Source organism: Psittacula echo (genome assembly GCF_963264785.1).
Source record: "Psittacula echo genome assembly, chromosome: 1".
Lineage (NCBI taxonomy): Eukaryota > Metazoa > Chordata > Aves > Psittaciformes > Psittacidae > Psittacula > Psittacula echo.
Window position 1 is genome coordinate 149103303 of NC_137735.1, and position 19871 is coordinate 149123173.

At 48.5% G+C, this 19871-nt stretch overlaps 1 protein-coding gene across 1 annotated transcript in view; it reads right to left on the bottom strand.

The window, feature by feature from the left end:
* Positions 1–19871, bottom strand: part of AHCYL2 (adenosylhomocysteinase like 2) — a gene marked incomplete at its 5' end in the record, with an annotated part of 78512 nt that overhangs the window by 57786 nt on the left and 855 nt on the right. The window lies entirely within an intron of this gene.

Consider the following 19871-nt stretch of genomic DNA (forward strand, 5'->3'; position numbering starts at 1 on the left):
TGTGCAGCTCATCCTGCCCCCAAGATGCAAATGCCATCAGACCTGAACCCAACACAGAATGTGCTACAAACAGAAACATGGCCTGTTCTCCTTGGAAGAAGCCCAATAAATGGCTAAAAAGGGACAGTTACCAAAGAGGTATTTGGATGATGCTGGAAAATCACCTCTGCCAGCATTAAGTTACATGTAGAGATGAATAACGAAGGCAAAATTCCACAGAAAGATAAGAGATGCCCTGGTTTGGCTGGGATAGAGCTCATTTTCTTCCTAGGTCAGAGGAAACAGGATGTTCTCAGGACAATCTGTGTTGGAGAGGACCCAACCAACATAACCCTGTGTCACCTGAATTTCTATACACTCCATCTCATTTCTCATCCTTTTCCAGCCTCCCTGAGGGGCAACCCTTACTTCAACACCAAACTTGGGAACACAAGTGAAATATTCAAACTTTCTCCTTGTCCTCATGAAGAACTATCAGCTCTTTCACCTGTGGTAGCAGCAAGTAAGATGACAGAAGATAAGAAACTGGGGTCTTTAAAACATAAAGATCCCATCAAAATAGAGTCACAGAATTATATTCAAATGCCCCAAAATAATCAAAACCACAACTGTTCTTGAGGTCTCCTCCAGTGTATTACCCACCACCACCTTCCAGAGCTTCAATTTTCACCTGCTATTACAAAAGCAGAAGGAAAATGTGCAACTGGATGCTCAACCATTATGGTCTAAATGCATTACAATGGCTTTAACCTGCCAGAGGGGAGACTGAGATGAGCTCTTAGGCAGAAGCTCTTCCCTGTGAGGGTGCTGAGGCGCTGGCAAAGGGTGCCCAGAGAAGCTGTGGCTGCCCCATCCCTGGCAGTGTTCAAGGCCAGGTTGGACACAGGGGCTTGGAGCAACCTGCTCTAGTGGAAGGTGTCCCTGCCCATGGCAGGGGGCTGGAACTGGATGAGCTTTAAGGCCCCTTCAACACAAACCAGTTTGGGATTCTATGAGAGAAACACCATCGCTCATTTTCAGGTTACAGGACAGCCAAGCAGGTGGGACAATAAGGATCTGGACTTGTTAAAGAGTCAAACGGATCCATCTCAAGAAGAAACACATTTTGGTTCAGAACTCCATTAAAATGCTATCTGCTGTGCACAGAATCAAGAGGGACAGATCAATCACCTGAATGCACGCATGCCATGGTGGCTTCAGGGACACAGTGAACTACTACTTCTTCAAAGGGCTTCCCAGAACCATTAAGCCCTGGCCGCTCTGTTGGTGGGTTTAAGGATTATCCAGTTTATTTACAGGCTTCTCAAAACCTTTCTATTTCTCAGAATACAAAGGCAGCTTCAGCAGTTCTTCACCTTCTTGCTGACACCTAAATATAGGTGCTGCAGAACATAAACCACTGAGTCCCTGAGCTCCTCAGCAATGGGGGGACATTTATTAGAGAACTCCAATGCTCAGAACCTTCCACAACAGCCTTGCAAAGCTCACAACACCCTCACTCCATTGTAATGTGAGAGCTCTTTCAGCACTTGATATTAATAAACTTGATGAAGTTATGAGGCTGCCTGATCCAATCCAGCAGCTCTATGGCACCAAAAGGGAACAGTTCCCCCTTCTCTTCTCCTAATTAGCTCTGCATTCAACAGACCCATTCAACTCAGCCCAGCTCCACTGACATCCTCCCCACCAAGCCTCCAATGTGTTTTTGCAAGGCAACCCAGTAAAACCAAGGAGCAATGAAGCAATGAGGAAGGGTGTGGAGCCACACAAGTAGGAGCAAGGCCTCCTTCAGGCAGTAGTAAGGGGCTGAGATGATTCACACTCTTGCTTAACTCTGAGGTGAAGACGGGAGAAGGTTCTCACTGGCAGAATAGTGGCTATAATAATGATTCCTACCTCACCTTTCCACCTGAGGTCACCATTTCTACAGGAGACTCAGCAGAAGCTAATGGCAGCACTTCACCAGCATGCTAAGTTAATAACATGTAGGCAAAGTCAATTTAACATATTCTTCTGTAAGTCATCGAGGCAAAGACAGATCCAGCCTTCATGATACCTCCCGCAAGGGCGAGGGATGGACAGTTAAAGGCAGTTATGTGTCTGAATGCTTCACAAAGAAAGGCAAAGCTGAGTTATCAGAGACACAGGGATGCTCATCCCCTGCCTACAAAACTACATACAAACTAAAACACCCACAACTTGGCACCAACCATCCCCAGAGCATGAGCAGCAGCTCAGGCAGGGGATTCTCCCCCTCTGCTGCGCTCTGGGGAGACCCCCCCTGCAGTCCTGATCCAGCTCTGGGGCAGCAGCACAAGAGGGATGTGGAGCCATTGAACTGAGTCCAGAGGAGACCATGGCAATGCTGTGAGGGCTGGAGCAGCTCTGCTCTGGAGCCAGGCTGAGAGAGCTGGGCTGGGTCAGCCTGGAGAAGAGAAGGCTCCTTAAGGGGAGACCTTAGAGCAGCTTCAGTGCCTAAAGGGGCTACAGGAAACCTGGAGAGGGGCTTTGGACAAGGGCCTGTAGGGACAGGCCAAGGGGAATGGCTTTAACCTGCCAGAGGGGAGACTGAGATGAGCTCTTAGGCAGAAGCTCTTCCCTGTGAGGGTGCTGAGGCGCTGGCACAAGGTGCCCAGAGAAGCTGTGGCTGCCCCATCCCTGGTAGTGTTCAAGGCCAGGTTGGACACAGGGGCTTGGAGCAACCTGCTCTAGTGGAAGATGCCCCTGCCCGTGGCAGGGATTGGAACTGGATGAGCTTTAAGGTCCCTTCAACCCAAACCAGTCTGAGAAGAAGTTACCATGGAATCCTAAATCCAGTTATGGAAGTCCAGAGAAACCACTGAAAGAGCAGAATTCAGCTGATCTCAAAAACAAGGTCATTTAATATAACCCATAACAGCTTCCATTTGCTGAATGAAGATGAAGGGCTCATTCCAAGATATTTTCAAGAGTGTGTTTTTAACTCATTTGTGGAGCACCTGAGCTCCACCTGATGCAGTTCCCTGGTTGTGTAAATACAGCAATGCTGCCTCAGTAATGGTACCAAATGGTCCCTTGAATCAATGCCACTCACAGTAACATTCTGTTCCTTCAGACAAACGACAAAGAGCAGGAAACAAAGAACAAATAAACAAGAGAAAAAAGCAGCTCAGAGTCCCTGAAGCATAAAGAGACCATTGTCTGGGTTCAGCTTCAGCCAGGAAGCTCTCAGCAGGTCCACACACACCTCTCCAGCTTTGCCACTGGTTACTTGAGGTGGAGAATCCCAAAATCATGCCCAAAAATCACTTGGTGCATCAGAGCGTTGTTACTGTCCAAACTTCCCCCCACAAGTGTTCCCCAAACACACTTTGGTTGGAGTTTTCATGTGACTGACCAGGGAAGCAGCATCTCCGGTGTGTTTTAATCACTGTGTTAGCAACTAACATGTCTCTGAAGTCAGCTGAGACACCAGAACACATAGCATGGAGGTTGTGTCATGAAGAACATCCAGTGAAAATGCATGTTCAGGCAGCCTCATGACTCATTCGTGGTCTTTTTGCTGCATCTGCCCCAGAGAAACCAGAAAACATTGCAGCTTATTTAAATTAACAATAAAAAGTGAAGGAAAACCGAAGAGCAAACTCAAAGTCCTTGTATCTTTAGGTGCTGAGCAGCATCTTTGCTGTGGTGAGCAGATAAGCAGGTTCCTAACCCAAAAGCCTCTAGAGGACAGTGGCTGTCCACCACATTCCTGCAGTCAAAGGGTATGAAACCCCCAGATCATCCTTCCACCAGCGCAGCAACGCTGTGCTCCACAGAGGGCACTTCACAGGCTGCCTCAAAGACACTGATTCCACTTTGAGCCCCACTAAAATGACTTCTATAAGCAATAAACTGCAGAGCTTCAGAGGTGGAGATTTATCACAGACACTTTTATGGATGTTTGAGTCACCCCCAATTAATGTAACTGGTTTAGAACTCAAATCTTTGGAATTTAGGTGGCTGCTCCCTATCAAAAGCTCAAAAGATATCCTGGAACAGCACGAGCACAGGGCAGCTGAGAGCAAAGTGTCTCCACACCCAAATGCTCCTTCCTATCCCTTCAGGATACATTCACCCTTCCCTTAACTACTTGGATGTCCGGAAATTAGGCCCAAAGCCTGTGTTGGCCCAGTGGTGGTGGAAGAGAACTGGCTGGGGTCCAGGCGAAACAGGAACAGGCAGGAAGCAATCTGGAGTGTGGAATAATTCAGCAGACACATAAGTGTTTCAGGAGACAGAGCTGGGAAGGCACATGGAGTTACAGTGAGATGCCAGATAAAAATGAAGCATCAAGTGGATTTATCACTTCATCTCTCTTGTAATTGTAAATGGTCTTCAACCAGCAGCGTACAAACCCAGCACAGAGCACAGGGTAAGTGCTCATCCAGCCTCCACTCTGCTTGCAAGAGATAACTGATATCATCTCATCTTGTGATAACAGAAAGGTACACAGAGCTAAAGCAATTTGCCCAAGGTCATCTCAAAACCATAAGACAGCAAAGTTCAGAGTCACAAGAAGATTCTCTCCTTCTCACTTCCTTACTTTCCCTTTTCCAAGAGCCTCTTCCTACCCCTGAGATCAGCAGAAGCTTTCAGCCCTCAACAGTGAAAGTTTACATCTATTTCTTCATACAGCCACGGAATGGTTTGTGTTGGAAGGGATCCTAAAGCTCATCCAGTTCCAACCCCTGCCACAGGCAGGGACACCTTCCACTGGAGCAGGTTGCTCCAAGCCCCTGTGTCCAACCTGGCCTTGAACACTGCCAGGGATGGGGCAGCCACAGCTTCTCTGGGCACCCTGTGCCAGCGCCTCAGCACCCTCACAGAGAAGAACTTCTGCCTAAGAGCTCATCTCAGTCTCCCCTCTGGCAGGTTAAAGCCATTCCCCTTGTCCTGTCCCAACCTGTGCCAGTGCCCCACCACCCTCACAGCAATTCCTCTCTCTGCCATTTGGCTGAGAACTGATGCTGCACGTCCAGCCTCAGAGCACAGTGAAGTACAGACCACAGTGAAGTACAGACCACAGCAAGCTCTTTCTTGCATTCCACCTCACAACTGAACTGAACAGCACAGGAACAAAAGGCTTTCAGTGCTGTGCTCACAAATGAGCCAGGAAAACACTGAGCGAAGTGAGGTTTGTGAAAGCTCCTTCCCTCAGGAACTGACACTTCAGCCCTTCTGTGCTGGTCAGTAAGGGAGAAGGAACAATCCCAAGCAACCCCTTGAAGCAGTTCCCTTCACAACGCTGCAGTTCTGTTTTGATTCTCTTTCATTTCCTCTTCTCTGAGGCCAGAAAGCAACTTCTGCTTCCCAGGTCTTCTGCTTCTTGGCCATTTGAAGGCACCTGGAGGTCTCTCAAGCCATGAACACGTGCAAGTCCTCATCTGTAGCCAGGCAGCCCTTTCTCCAGCCCACATATCCCCAGTGTAACCGCCAATGAGCCTCCTGTGCTCTGTTATGTGCTCTGCCTTTGTCTGATCCTGTTTGCTCTGTAACCACAGAAACAGTTTTCAAACTACACGAGCAGAGACAACCTTCAGCAACCAATGCTTCAGGCTTTGTTTCCACTTAAAGACCCATTTGGCACCCACTCCTCTGCTCCTCTCTTTGTTAACTGCAGGATGAAGGATGCACTTGCCTCTTAAGATGCTTCTCCCGTAGGAATTCCACACCGCCCTGCTTTAAAGGGAAATGCTTCTTGTTTTCCAGCGTGACACATGCCCAGCTCCCTCCTGAAGGCTTCCTGCCCTGCTGCAGCTCTCAGCACTGCACAGACATGCCACAGCTACAACCCAACGCTATTTCACAGCACAGTTTGATTACCAGTGGTCAGTCAGGGGTCAGAAAACCAGAGCGGGAACATGAGGATTGCAGCACCTAACCCCAGAAATGCCATTAACAACAGCCTGCTTTGCTTTAACCTCAGCTCTTTTGCACCCACGACATGCACAGAGCTGCTCCTGATAGCAGTACCAACACAGGCTGCAGCCACACAAACACATTCATCAACAAAACAGGACTTGTTCCTGTATTACTGTTCACTTCAAGTCGTTATTGCTGAAGACTCCCCAGGGATCTACTCCAGCCTCCCACCTCTTCCCCACCAATGCAATTCCCTGATCCCTCCACACCACCCAGCAACTGCTCTTAAAACAGCCCTCACCACACAGGAGGCTTTCCCAGACTTCTCCTCCTCTCAGATGATGGGGATTTAACATAAGAACAAGTGAGACTTGAGGCTAGTTTAGGGCTGGGGGTTTATTTTCTCCTTTTCTTTTCCTCCCTCTGCTGTATCAATTTGGAGCATATTCAGCTTAAACATTATGGGAGACAATCTGTGTGAAAGGTGTTAACAGAGTGGTTTGTGTGCAAAGCACTTCCCAGTGATGAAGGCAAATGTGCCAGAGCCTCAGCACCCTCACAAGGAAGAGCTTCTGCCTAAGAGCTCATCTCAGCCTCCCCTCTGGCAGGTTAAAGCCATTCCCTTTGTCCTGTCACTACAGGCCCTTATAACATTTACCATGAGGCTGCTGAGGCGCTGGCCCAGGGTGCCCAGAGAAGCTGTGGCTGCCCCATTCCTGGCAGTGTTCAAGGCCAGGTTGGACACAGGGGCTTGGAGCAACCTGCTCTAGTGGAAGGTGTCCCTGCCTGTGGCAGGGGGGTGGAGCTGGATGAGCTTTAAGGTCCCTTTCAACACAAATCATTCCATGATTCTGTGATTCTATGAAACTAGCAAACTACCTGCTCCATAAACAGAAGAACATTTAAATATCAACTGAGGAGTCACCGGTGAGGAGCACTGGTCAATAAAGAAAAGGAAGAAGGAGCCATTGAACACATTGAAGGCATTAAGAGAAATCTCCAGGTGATTTTTCACTTGTACATAACACAAGTTGCACATGAACAACAGGTTAAAAAATACAGACAAGAAGTTTTGGGGTTTGAAAGCACAATGTAGCATGACAATACTTCAATGCTATGAGGCTATCCTGAAAAATCAGACAACCTTTGACATTTCAGGATTTCTTCATCATTATTGTGCTGCTCCTCTACTTTGCAGCCCTATGGCAACAGCAACTTCAGATGGTTGAACTCACCAAACAACAGCACCAAACCAGTGTTAATTGTGTGTTTTTACAGTGCCAGAAGATGGGATCATTGGCCTCAATTACACAACCTAAAGGAGCCTTTAAGCATGAGTGAGCTGTGCTCACCACCTTAAACCCACACACTGATCCTCACCGTTACAACACTCATGTGCTTTGGTAGACACTGAGCTCATTCCAACAAACTGGACTCAAGGGCTGGAATATCCCAGATATAATCATTCCAGATGGGAATTGGAAGGAGGTGGAGTGGGGAAAAAGCAGCAGAGGAGCACAGGGCAGCTTACAAAGGATGCACTCAAACACCAGCACAGTCACCCCAAGCACCAACCACTTCACACAACCAGGGCAGGAGTGAATGGAGCCAACACAGGGACAGGCAGGGACACACACTCCTGCTTCCCAAGGAAACCTATTTTCATTACAATGGTTGCCACGGTGACTTTAATTCCATCCTAGCTCCAAGTAGTCCCCCAACTCCACACCACTAATCAGGAATCTTGCATCCCATTAGCACTGAATAACCCAATTTAAACAAACTTCAAAGCTTCATTATTACAGAGGATGTTGATGCAAAAAGAAGGAAAAAGGGGGAAAAAACCACCCAAAACCTGTTTTATTCAAGGCAGGTGTTTCTTTTGCCTCTGTCTCCAGCAAGTGCTCCATCATTCTTACATATGTGGAAACCATGGACGAGCCCAAGGCAGAGCAGAACGAGGATTAAATACAATTTAGTCATACATGGTATCCTCACTTTTCTTACAAAAAAAATCAAGTACAATGACATCCTATTAAGTCAAAATTGCCAAAAGATCTACCCCTGGTTATCAGGAGAACCAACATAGCAACCCTGGAGCATCAAACATAGAATCATAGACTAGCTAGGGTTGAAAAGGACCTTAAGATCACCTAGTTCCACCCCCCCTGCCATGGGCAGGGACCATGGAATGTTTGGCACAAGAGTCTATGAGCTGCAGGAAGAGGTTTTAAACTGCAATGTCAAAGTTTCTTCTTTGCTCCACAGCATGGCTGGAAAAGTTGTTTGGAAGATATTCCTGTAACTTAAATGCAACTGTAATGAGCAACGCTGAGCTTAGTGTGGACAAAGAAACTCCTCAAGATCTATTCTAGTCTTGCTTTGCGGCCTCAGGTCTGTAAAAACACAAGAGGGATGTGGAGCTGCTGGAGCGAGGCCAGAGGAGGCCGCAGAGATGCTGCGAGGGCTGGAGCAGCTTTGCTCTGGAGCCAGGCTGAGAGAGCTGGGCTGGTTCAGCCTGGAGAAGAGAAGGCTCCTTAAGGGGAGACCTTAGAGCAGCTCCAGTGCCTAAAGGGGCTCCAGGAAACCTGGAGAGGGGCTTTGGACAAGGGCCTGTAGGGGCAGGACAAGGGGAATGGCTTTAACCTGCCAGAGGGGAGACTGAGATGAGCTCTTAGGCAGAAGCTCTTCCCTGTGAGGGCGCTGAGGCGCTGGCACAGGGTGCCCAGAGAAGCTGTGGCTGCCCCATCCCTGGCAGTGTTCAAGGCCAGGTTGGACACAGGGGCTGGGAGCAACCTGCTCTAGTGGAAGGTGCCCCTGCTCATGGCAGGGGTTGGAACTGGATGAGCTTTAAGGTCCCTTCCAACCCAAACTCTCCTGGGATTCTATGAAGAAATTCAAAAGTATTGATAGAATGAGTAGGTACCACTAACCTGAGGGGAGTCCTGAACACCAGCAGCACTGGGGATGTTACCTGGACAGTGCTCCAGAAAGGAAGAAACCAGCAGTTTATGAGACTTCCCTTCTCACAGTCTTGCATTGAAGCCTCATTTGTTCTGCTTGTGTTGTGCTCATCTATGTATTATTTAAACACATTACAAAGACAACAAAACCAGGCACGGTCTGATACTCAGCACTTCTTGCACTGTGCTCTGTTGCCTGGTTTTTCTCCTCTCCAGAGCTGTTTGTTTTCCCCACCAGCTAAAACTGACACTGAGGTTAGGAAATAATGATGGCAGCAGGAAGCCAAAGTGGTACCAAAACCACCCGAGTCCTCTCTTCATGCTTTAAATAACATTTTCCATGTAGATCTCTCAGCAGTGTTCAAAACACTGCAGTCTGAAATACCTGCCTCTAAGCTGCAGCTCTGCAGTCATTAGCCTCAGTGGCTGCAGGTTAGATCCCAACACACATCAGAGCACAGGGAATAGATCACAGAGGAAGGAAGCAGAGGAAGGGGGTGATATTCCTGCAGAGATCTGGGATGCTGTTAGTGCTTTGTTATGTGGAAGCTCAGAATCTTTCATTTCTGGCCATATTCAAAATCATTTCTAGCTCTAACAGGTAAGTTATGAGGACTTGGATCCAAATGCAGTAAAAGGAATGCTGCTTTGGAAGGATCCAGGCCTGGGATACCGCAATAAAGTCATTGCTTTACAAGGAGAAAGTGTTGCTTGTTCGGCCTTTGCAGCAGTGCTGAGCCCACCAACTTCAGGTTCTAGGAAAGAAAAATAGCTGGGTTAAAGTTGAAAGAGGAAATGGGAAAAGAGTATTAGTCGATATTCCAGCCCTTGGGAGCTGCATCCTAACGTGAACACCTCAGCACTGCAGGACCTTCAACAAAATCCTCCATCTCTGACCAGACCAGGATAGCAGTTAGATTGTCTATCCATTCCTTTCCAAGCCAAGACCTTCTGTGTCCATACCCCATCTCCTCCAGCTTTACACTCCTGCATCAGGAAAAGGATGGAACATGTCGCAGTGCCCAAGGTCAGTTTAACAAGTGATGAGACAAGAGGAAACGGCCTCAAGTTGTGCCAGGGAAGGTTTAGACTGGAGATCAGGAAGCACTGTTTCAACCAAAGGGTTGTCAGGCATTAGAACAGGCTGCCCTGGGTAGTGGTGGAGTCACCGTCCCTGGAGGACGGGGACATGTAGATGTGGCATTTAGTGACATGGTTTAGTGGTGACCTTGGTGGTGCTGGGTTAACAACTGGACTCGATCTTAAGGGTCTTTTCTAACCTAAGTGATTCTTCCCTGTGAGGGTGCTGAGGCGCTAGCACAGGGTGCCCAGAGAAGCTGTGGCTGCCCCATCCCTGGCAGTGTTCAAGGCCAGGTTGGACACAGGGGCTTGGAGCAACCTGCTCTAGTGGAAGGTGTCCCTGCCCATGGCAGGGGTTGGACCTGGATGAGCTTTAAGGTCCCTTCAAACCAAACCAGTCTGGGATTCTATGATTTTATTATCTACTCAGATAATAACAGCAGATACCAAGTCAGGAGTGGGATTTAATGCCAGTGAAGAGCAGAAAAGATCAGGGCAGTTTAGTACTACAGAAAGCCACTTCCATTAACATCCAGCTGGTGGATGTGAAATGCTGGAAGTTACAGCAGCAATCCCTCATCCTGGAATGTAGGAATTTGGGGTTTAAAGTAAGAAATAAAGAAATCCACAAACCCATGTTAGCATATTCTGCGAACAATAAAAACACTCTTGTCTGATGCTGAAAGGGATCCAAGCAGATTTCCCCACTTCCCTAAACACTGAGGTCATGGAGAGAACTCCAAATCTGAGTCAGCAAGCTTTTGGGTAGCTGGGAACAAAGCTTGCTGGAAACAGACACCAGCATGGACCACATTAAAGTTCATTTCTCAAATTGGTCTTTGAGTCATTTTTATGGAAACAGACCATTCCCAGGGTTTTCTCACACAACTTGAGAATTCAGCATCAATCACTTCACCTCTGCAAAGCAAACAGCAAAGCTGCCTAACTGCCAGCTGAAGGCATGGTCAGGCTGCTTCTGTTTTTAAGGACATGCTTTTGGGATAAAATTGGGAATAAGAGTGGTTCAGCACTTCTGGGAAAGCAGCTCATTTTTCAACTGACTTTCCTCCTCTTTCTGACGCTCAGGAAAAATGCAGGTGCCTGTCATGAGAAAGGAAAAATACCTGGAGTTCCAATGCTGCCACCCCTGCAATTTAAAGCAAGGGTGGAACACTGCAGTACTCAACATTTCACATCGGAAAATGCTAAAATGCTTTTAGAAAAATATTAAAGCTGACCAAAAACACAGAATGAAGGTTAATCATTCAGCCTGAAGTCACACACACAGAAGAACTCATCTCCATCAGCAGACAGAACACTAGGGTCGGATTTGCTGATGCTTTGCTGTTGGGAAGCTGCAAAGGGCAGAGAGAAAGAGGCAGGAGGCTTCAAGAAGAACAAGGGGGTTGATTAAGCTGTTAAATGCTGATCCATGTAATTAAATTCTCTATTTTAATTTGCCAGAGTTGTTACAGACAAGTCTACACAGGAAGGTGCAGACAGACTGGAGCTGGAGATGGATGGACAGACGCCAGCTCCAGTCCAGAAGCAGCACAGTGCTGCTGCGGGCTCACAGCAAGCATTGGGCTGATGCATCCTGAAGGGAACAAGACACAAAGTGACTCATCTGGGACCAATTCAGCATGTGCAGCTGAACTGCTCTGGCTGCATCTGTTTGGGCATGTCTGAGGCAACAGCAGGCAGAAAAGTTCACTCTCCGTCAGCTTCTCACATCAGACCACGAACTGTAAGATCATCATCACGTCATGGCTCCCGATCCAGGAGTTGGAGACAAGTGAAGCACTCACAGCTCCAGGTGAAGTTGGTGGGAACTAGCCTTCAATGACAGAGGTATTTGGTGGTGACACACATGGGGAAAAAGGTCACATCATCTCCACTTCATAATCAAATCCCAAACATATGGACAAGAGGCATTTCAATGCATCAATCAATTCAGTGCTACAAACCCAAGATGAAGTGGCTCCATGTCTATAAAGGCTGGAAAACACTTCACACATTCAGCATTCCTGAGCTTCTCAAGGGAGCAGAGGAATGTTAATTCCAGGCTCTCACCCACCCTGGCTGCTTCTGCAGCCCTCCAATATTACATGTGCTGCCTTTTGTCTTGGGCAGAAACAGACCACAAGCCTGACCATTTGATTCTGAGGAAAGAGCCTGCAAATGTCCTTCACTTCAGGGACTGTTCTGCTGGTCACTGAGTCTGTGGAAAGTCACACAAGACAGGTTAAAGCCATTTCCCTTGTCCTGTCCCTACAGGCCCTTGGCCAAAGCCCCTCTCCAGGTTTCTTGTAGCCCCTTTAGGCACTGGAAGACTCCTGCTTTGATATTTGCTCTCTTCTTCAGTTTTACAGATTGAAAGCAGAGGTCCGTGAGTAGAACCTCAGTCACATGAAGGAAACATCCTCCCTGAAGTGCAATAGCTGGGCTCTTAAATCTCAATGTAGAAACAGGAGCTGCAGGCAAGATATGAGTCTGAATGATGAATGGAAGGGAGACAGCCCCAAAAATAAGGCCCAGCCTCTACATAAAAACACTGGAGGCTGCTTCCTTTGAGTCCCAGCAGAACTGTCAGGTTCCAGGGCTTCAAGTGAGCAACAGACTGACAAGGAGGAAAAGGGTGAATTAAGGATAAAATAGGCTTTAAGTATTCTTGCATGGCATCCTCTGTGTTCAGGTCTGCAGTTAAAGGCAAAAAAAAAAAAAACCCACACTGAAATGCCTCAATTTCTATCTTGAGAAGCCACAGAACAAAATGGCAGTGTTCAAGGCCAGGTTGGAGACAGGGGCTTGGAGCAACCTGCTCTAGTCGAAGGTGTCCCTGCCCATGGCAGAGGGCTGGAAATGGATGAGCTGTAAGGGCCCTTCCAACCCAAACCATTCCATAATTGCATGGTCTATAAGATAATTATGTGGCTGAGTTTGTGCCCTCCTGCTGCAGCAGCTCTGCACAGCATTTGGAGCACTTCCATCCTTTCAATCTTTGGTTTCCTTCAATGTAACCAGCACTGCAGGTCAAAACTGCCTGTCCCAGCTGAACTCGTTCCTTCCTTTGCAGTTTTACCTCCCTCTCTCCCATGTTTGAGTTAAATAACCACATTGGTTTACAATTCACTAGAGTTTAAAAGAAAACTTAAAAGGTCAAACATGGCTCTGAAAGTCCCAATTGCTTTCCCTTGCTCATCTTTCATGCATCAAGTGAAGGGCAAAGCTAAGACAAGACTTTTAATTGTTTGTAAATTCAAACAGCAGGTTCTATCCCTCCAGGAAAGATACAGACACAAAGATCATGATGTGTTCCAACACCTGAGAACAACACAGAGCTACAGTGCCACAGCCTCTTGGTAAACATGAGCTTGCCACTGACAGTGGGAAGGTCTGAGGTGCCCTGAACTGCACCCAGCCTCTCATTTCAGTGTCACTGAAGTGTTACAACCTGGCATTTACTCCCATTCACAGCCATTATTTTCCTATCCTTTTCTCCCCCCTCAACATCTTTTCTGCTCTGAGTCTCCATCCCAAAGGCTGATGTATTGATCTCTCCACAATCCCAAGCAGTCACATGCAGACACCTTCTAAAATTAAGCTTCACACACTCACAGGGAAACAGACACAGAGCATTAGAGGAAATAAAAGCATATGGCCTCCAATGATAAGATTTTCCTAAATGGAATTCAAACCACACTCATCACGAGCAGCTCTTGGGAATTAAGCCTCGGGGGAAGCATTTATTACCCAGCAGAAGTGATCACTAGGGGTTAGAGTGAAACAGAGCAAACAGAGAACCAACGCACAAGCACAGAGCCAAACTAACCCCTCTGCCCCACAAAACAACATGGGAATGTCACAAGGAATTTCTATTCACAAGGGAAAAGCTCAGTTTTCATTGCAGGCAATGAAACCTGCTGGGAGCCAAGGTCAGAATCAGTGTTTAGACAAGCCACAGGAGAGTCACGGCTGGTCTTAGTGGAATGAGCCCTCCCAGCAGCTTTCAGTCAGCTGATGTGCCAGTCTGGCGAGCAGCAGGCATTCAGTGTGCTGTAATCCCTTCTCCAAAGGCTTTTCCAGTGAGGAGTTTCAGGAAGGTTATCCTCAAGCAGTGACATTACGCACCTCATGAGCCTGTACCTCAGTTTTCCACAGCCACTGGCACTGCAGAGGAGGCAGAGCACTGGGAAAACAACCTGTGCTCTGCTCAAGCCGCTCTAAACAAATCCACAGCAACAACAGCAGCAAATCAATCCCTTCCAGTGCAAAACCCTCTGGTTTAATGATGCCAAGGAGCAAAGGGACACAGCTGGAAATTCAAAGAGTTGCCTGAGGTTTCCATACGGAGTGGCTGGGACAATAAAATAATAATCTTTTGATTTTAACTGGTATGTGTTTAATATACAACTCACAGCCACACAACTGCTGTCCCAGGAGTGTTCAGCAACCCTCACTTGCCAAGTAGTTAAGAATCATTAAACCAAGAAGTGCATCTGGTTGAGTGTATGTTCTTCTTATGGGGGCAGAGTGCCATTACAAGGTTAAGACCTCCCAGCTAATCACTTCGGGAGGCTTAATTACAGCTCCTTGCTGGCTCCCATCCCACACATACCAGTGTTTCCACAAGTTCTGTGGTTTTTGGATGCTTTGATCTGGGAATGCCCCAAGAATCAGCCCAAAACCTACATGCCCACTAGCCCCTAAAGCAAATGAATGATCACCTAATCATCAAAACCCCATTCGAAGATAAAGCACTGAACGATTCATGTGCCTCAGGGCTTTGACTCACATCAAGAATGAGTTTAGCCCCAGACACCTGGAACTGTTACTCAGCTCCATGGCCGCCCTGGCTCCAGGACCAGGGACGCATCTCCTGAGTCACCCCAGGCAGTTGCTGCAGCATCCCATCACACAGACTGGTGTCCTGACCAAGCCAAATCAGCATCCAGCTGCTGCTGGAGAGGCCTTTCCATCCCTCCCATCTCCCTCCCACTTCTCCCACACCATTCCCAGCTCCTCCTTGACCCCACATTGGAAGGAATCATACCAAGAGAAAACTAACTCCAAGTGAGAAGGTTAACGCAGTTTGAGCTGCCTCATCTTGGAGCCATGTGAGGTCTTGTCAAGAGGGGAAGAAGGTAGGGTCAGGATACACAGCCAGAGGCAGTAGAAGATCTGGGCCACTCCTGAAGCTCAGGCCATGAGCCCACACCTCAGTTACAGGTCAAAGGGCCTCTCAACAGCCCACGTCAGAGGCAGCGAGCTCTGAGGCAGCGCCAGACAACCAGCGGCTGGCTAAATCTACCTGTGTCAACGCGCATAAAGGTCACAGCCACATCCATTAGTCAGAGATGGCTGTAAAAGTCAAGTCCAATGTCATCCCAGAAATGAGGCCTTCTAGCCATTTCCTGAGAGAGCAGATCTACAGCAGGAACACATAGAGAACAAAAACGTAATTACAGAGATCTTGTTTCCAAGGAAAACTACAGGCTGGGGGAGACTGGATGGAGCAGCCCTGAGGAGAAAGACCTGGGGGTGCTGGGTGAGGAGAAGCTCCCCATGACCCAGCTTCAGTGTGCACTTGAGCCCAGAACCCCTCCGTGTGCAGGGCTGCACCCCCAGAGCGTGAGCAGCAGCTCAGGGAGGGGATCCTGCCCCTCTGCTGCACTCTGGGGAGACCCCTCCTGCAGTTCTGATCCAGCTCTGGGGCAGCAGCACAAGAGGGACGTGGAGCTGTTGGAGCGAGGCCAGAGGAGGCCATGGAGATGCTGTGAGGGCTGGAGCAGCTCTGCTCTGGAGCCAGGCTGAGAGAGCTGGGCTGGGTCAGCCTGGAGAAGAGAAGGCTCCTGAAGGGCAGACCTTAGAGCAGCTCCAGTGCCTAAAGGGGCTACAGGAAACCTGGAGAGGGGCTTTGGACAAGGGCCTGTAGGGACAGGACAACATACAAACAGTTTTCAACTGGGAGTGGTATAAGACAGAACAATCACAGCTATTCACTGGCAACTCTGTGCTGGTGTCAGACCTATGAAATAAACATTTGGTCACACAGTTCTCCAAGAACACATGTTAAAACTTCAAGGAAAGGGATTAAAAAACGCAACACAAACCCCCGGTATTTTCAATCTATTAACCAGTCAAGAAAAAACTACAGAAATTTTTTCTTCCAGGCATATGCTGTGAAGAACTACAGCTTAATGCATTTCACGACCAGGTCGAGAGGACCTTCTTATCTCTTTTAAACAGACTTTTACCTTTATTCCAGGTCCTAAAGATCTATTGGATCCAACTAATAGGGAATTTATCTGCTTCTTTTAGACTTATTTTTGTATTGAACCTTCTTCCAACAGATGCTTCAGCTCCATGTGCTCAATTTTCAGGCACAGGGATGGGAACAATTTCATGGTGACCAAATGTGGTGGTGTATTTAAATAACAGGGCTTCCTAAGGAACAGCAGAAAGGACTCAGGACTCATAATTCTGATAAATGAGGTGCCCAACAGCCTCTCCTGTTTCTGGAACACACACAGGAAAGTAGCAGTAGGGAGGAGAAGCAGAGGGAACAGTACGTCCTCCCAGATACTCTCCATCAACACATCCCGCTTCCTTCAGCAACCAGATTGTCGGCTCCGAACCAAACCCAGCACCCACCACAGCGGGAGCCAGCTGGGAGCTGTGCTGCTCCATCAGCTTCCTGGCTGCTCCTCCCGCATCCAGGCTTCTCCTGAAAGCCTGGCATCTGCCACTTCTCTTAACAAGGCACCCTCTGCTGCTGTCAGGGGTAACCAGGGAGAGTGATGCAGATTCCTGCAAGATGTTTTAAGACAACAGCCCCATCATAGAATCATAGAATAGTTAGGGTTGGAAAGGACCTTAAGATCATCTAGTTCCATCCCTCCTGCCATGGGCAGGGACACCTCACACTAAACCATGCCACCCAAGGCTCTGCCCAGCCTTGCCTTGAACACTGCCAGGGATGGAGCATTCACAACCTCCCTGGGCAATCCATTCCAGTGCCTCACCACCCTCTCAGTAAAGAATTTCTTCCTTATATCCAATCTAAACTTCCCCTGTTTAAGTTTGAACCCATCACCCCTTGTCCTGTCACTACAGTCCCTGATGAATAGTCCCTCCCCAGCATCCTTATAGGCCCCCTTCAGATACTGGAAGGCTGCTCTGAGGTCTCCACGCAGCCTTCTCTTCTCCAGGCTCAAGAGCCCCAACTTTCTCAGCCTGTCTTCATACGGGAGGTGCTCCAGTCCCCTGATCATCCTCGTGGCCCTCCTCTGGACTTGTTCCAACAATTCCATGTCCTTTTTATGTTGAGGACACCAGAACTGCACACAATACTGCAAGTGAGGTCTCACGAGAGCAGAGTAGAGGGGCAGGATCACCTCCTTCGAACCGACTATCACAAAATGTTTTGGGTGGAAGGGAGCTTAAAGCTCATCCAGTTCCAACCCCTGCCATGAGCAGGGGCACCTTCCACTAGAGCAGGTTGCTCCAAGCCCCTGTGTCCAACCTGGCCTTGAACACTGCCAGGGATGGGGCAGCCACAGCTTCTCTGGGCACCCTGGGCCAGGGCCTCAGCACCCTCACAGGGAAGAACTTCTGCCTAAGAGCTCATCTCAGTCTCCCCTCTGGCAGGTTAAAGCCGTTCCCCTTGGCCTGTCCCTACAGGCCCTTGCCCAAAGCCCCTCTCCAGCTTTCCTGGAGCCCCTTTAGGCACTGGAGCTGCTTTAAGGTCTCCCCTTAAGGAGCCTTCTCTTCTCCAGGCTGAACCAGCCCAGCTCTCTTAGCCTGGCTCCAGAGCAGAGCTGCTCCAGCCCTCACAGCATCTCCATGGCCTCCTCCAGCCTCGCTCCAACAGCTCCCCATGTTGTTGCCCACAGTGCTGGATGCAGCTGCATCCCTCTGGATTCCATCCCTTCCCTCTAGCGTGTTGACTACACCACACAGCTCAGTGTGACCAGCAAACCTGCTGAGGGTTCTCAATCCCATCAATACACCCCTTCACTCCTAGAATCAGTGATGCCAACATGTCATCTGATGTTGGGCTCCTCTCACAAGAGATGTGCTGGGCACCAGGAGGGGGCGCAAGGAGAAACCCTTTCTGTTGTTTTACCAAAGAAAAAGAAAAGACTAAGGGTTTAGAAGTATTAAAGACACTTGAGGAAAAGTATGAATACCTTGAGCGTCTCTAAAAACAGAGAGATGGGATTAGTGTAGCAAATGGAGAGAGCTCCAGACACCAGAGGTAGAAATCACAGTCTTAGAGGAAAAAAGGCCTCTACCAAGGAACTGACCCCCCAGCAGGGAGTTCTAAAGGGATGAAAAAGCCTTTGATTCAGTGCCCTTGATTCAGTCCCCTCTTACATGGACACATTCCTCCCCACAGAGCCTGTACAAGAGACTCCAATTTCAGGCAAGCTCACAGTTATGGAGACAAACTCCCTCATCCTGGCCTTCAGAAGGGAGAGGAAATATTAGGGCGATGGTGAAAGAGGGTGGAAGTTCACTCAGATGCCCAAGAAGTCTTCACCTCAAAGTTTCACAAGTAGAGAGGTTCCCATCACAACACTTTTCTCCCTATATTCCCCAAAAGGTTCTTTCACCATGGTGGAGAAATCATTCTCCCAAGATTTCCAAAGGGAAAGGTGCCCTCAGGTTGCTGTCCTGGTTCAGCAGTAGCAGTCATTTTTTCTCATTCTTAGTAGCTGGTGCAGCACTGTGGTTTTGACTTTCGGCCTGGAAACAGAGCTGATAGCACCAATGTTTGGTCTGACCAAGGACTTTGTGAGTCTCATGCTCTGCCAGGGAGGAGGGAAAGCCAGGAGGAAGCAGAAACAGGACACCTGACCCACTAGCCAAAGAGGTATTCAATATCACAGCACATCATGCCCAGGATGTAACTGGAGAGTTACCTGGAAGGGCGGGCACACTGCTGGGTGGGGGCGAGGTACCGGTCCGTGAGGTGTTGTATTCTCTTCCATTGTTATTTCCCTTATCATTATTATTATTGGTGGTAGCAGTAGTGATTTGTGTTATACCTTAGTTACTGGACTGTTTATCTCAACCTGTGACAGTTGCATTCTTTCGATTCTCCTTCCCATCCCTCCAGGAGCGGGGGCAAGAAAGGGTGGGGGGAAGTAGACTGCGTGGTTCTAATTTACGGCCTGGGCTTAAACCATGACAGTTGCTTCCACTCTGTGGAAAACATGAGTTTCTCTACAGCCATCAATGGAAGGACGTATGGCTGTATCTGCGGGAGAGTACATACACATCCCTGCTACAGGGAGCATTTCCATCTATGGGAACATCCACCTGAGGAGCTCAGATATGTGTGGATGTATCTACACAGTCAGGTCACAGCATGGACATCATCTGCCTGCAAATGCCTACACATAACACAGGGCTGTCTGTGCACATCTGAACCCATCTGTGTCTGTGAGGATATGGCAACACACAGACATACATGTAAAGGCACAAGCACATGCTTGAGTACGTTCATACGCGTGCCTATATGCACAGAGGTGCTGCTCTGCCACATCCATAGGTGCACACCCAGTGCACAGTCACTGGGCAGACAATGATCCACGTGCTCTCTATGGGCACCTCGACGTGCCAGCGCCAGGACACGGGCACCCGTGGCTGTGTGTACACAGCGATACACACAGGTACACACGCCTGTGCACACATACACCCACGCCGGAACCTCATTATCCCTCATGTACCAGTGGCACAGGCAGCTCTATAGGTTTTTATCTGGCACATATCTCTATTTCTAAGCAAGCAGATAACCCCAGGGACACGAACCCATCGTGAACCCACACACACCCCGGAGCTCACGTACCTGGCACTGGCGCTTCCCACAACCCACACACACCCAAAGCAGGGTGTACACACAACCATTGTGTACCTATGCTCCTTGTACACCGG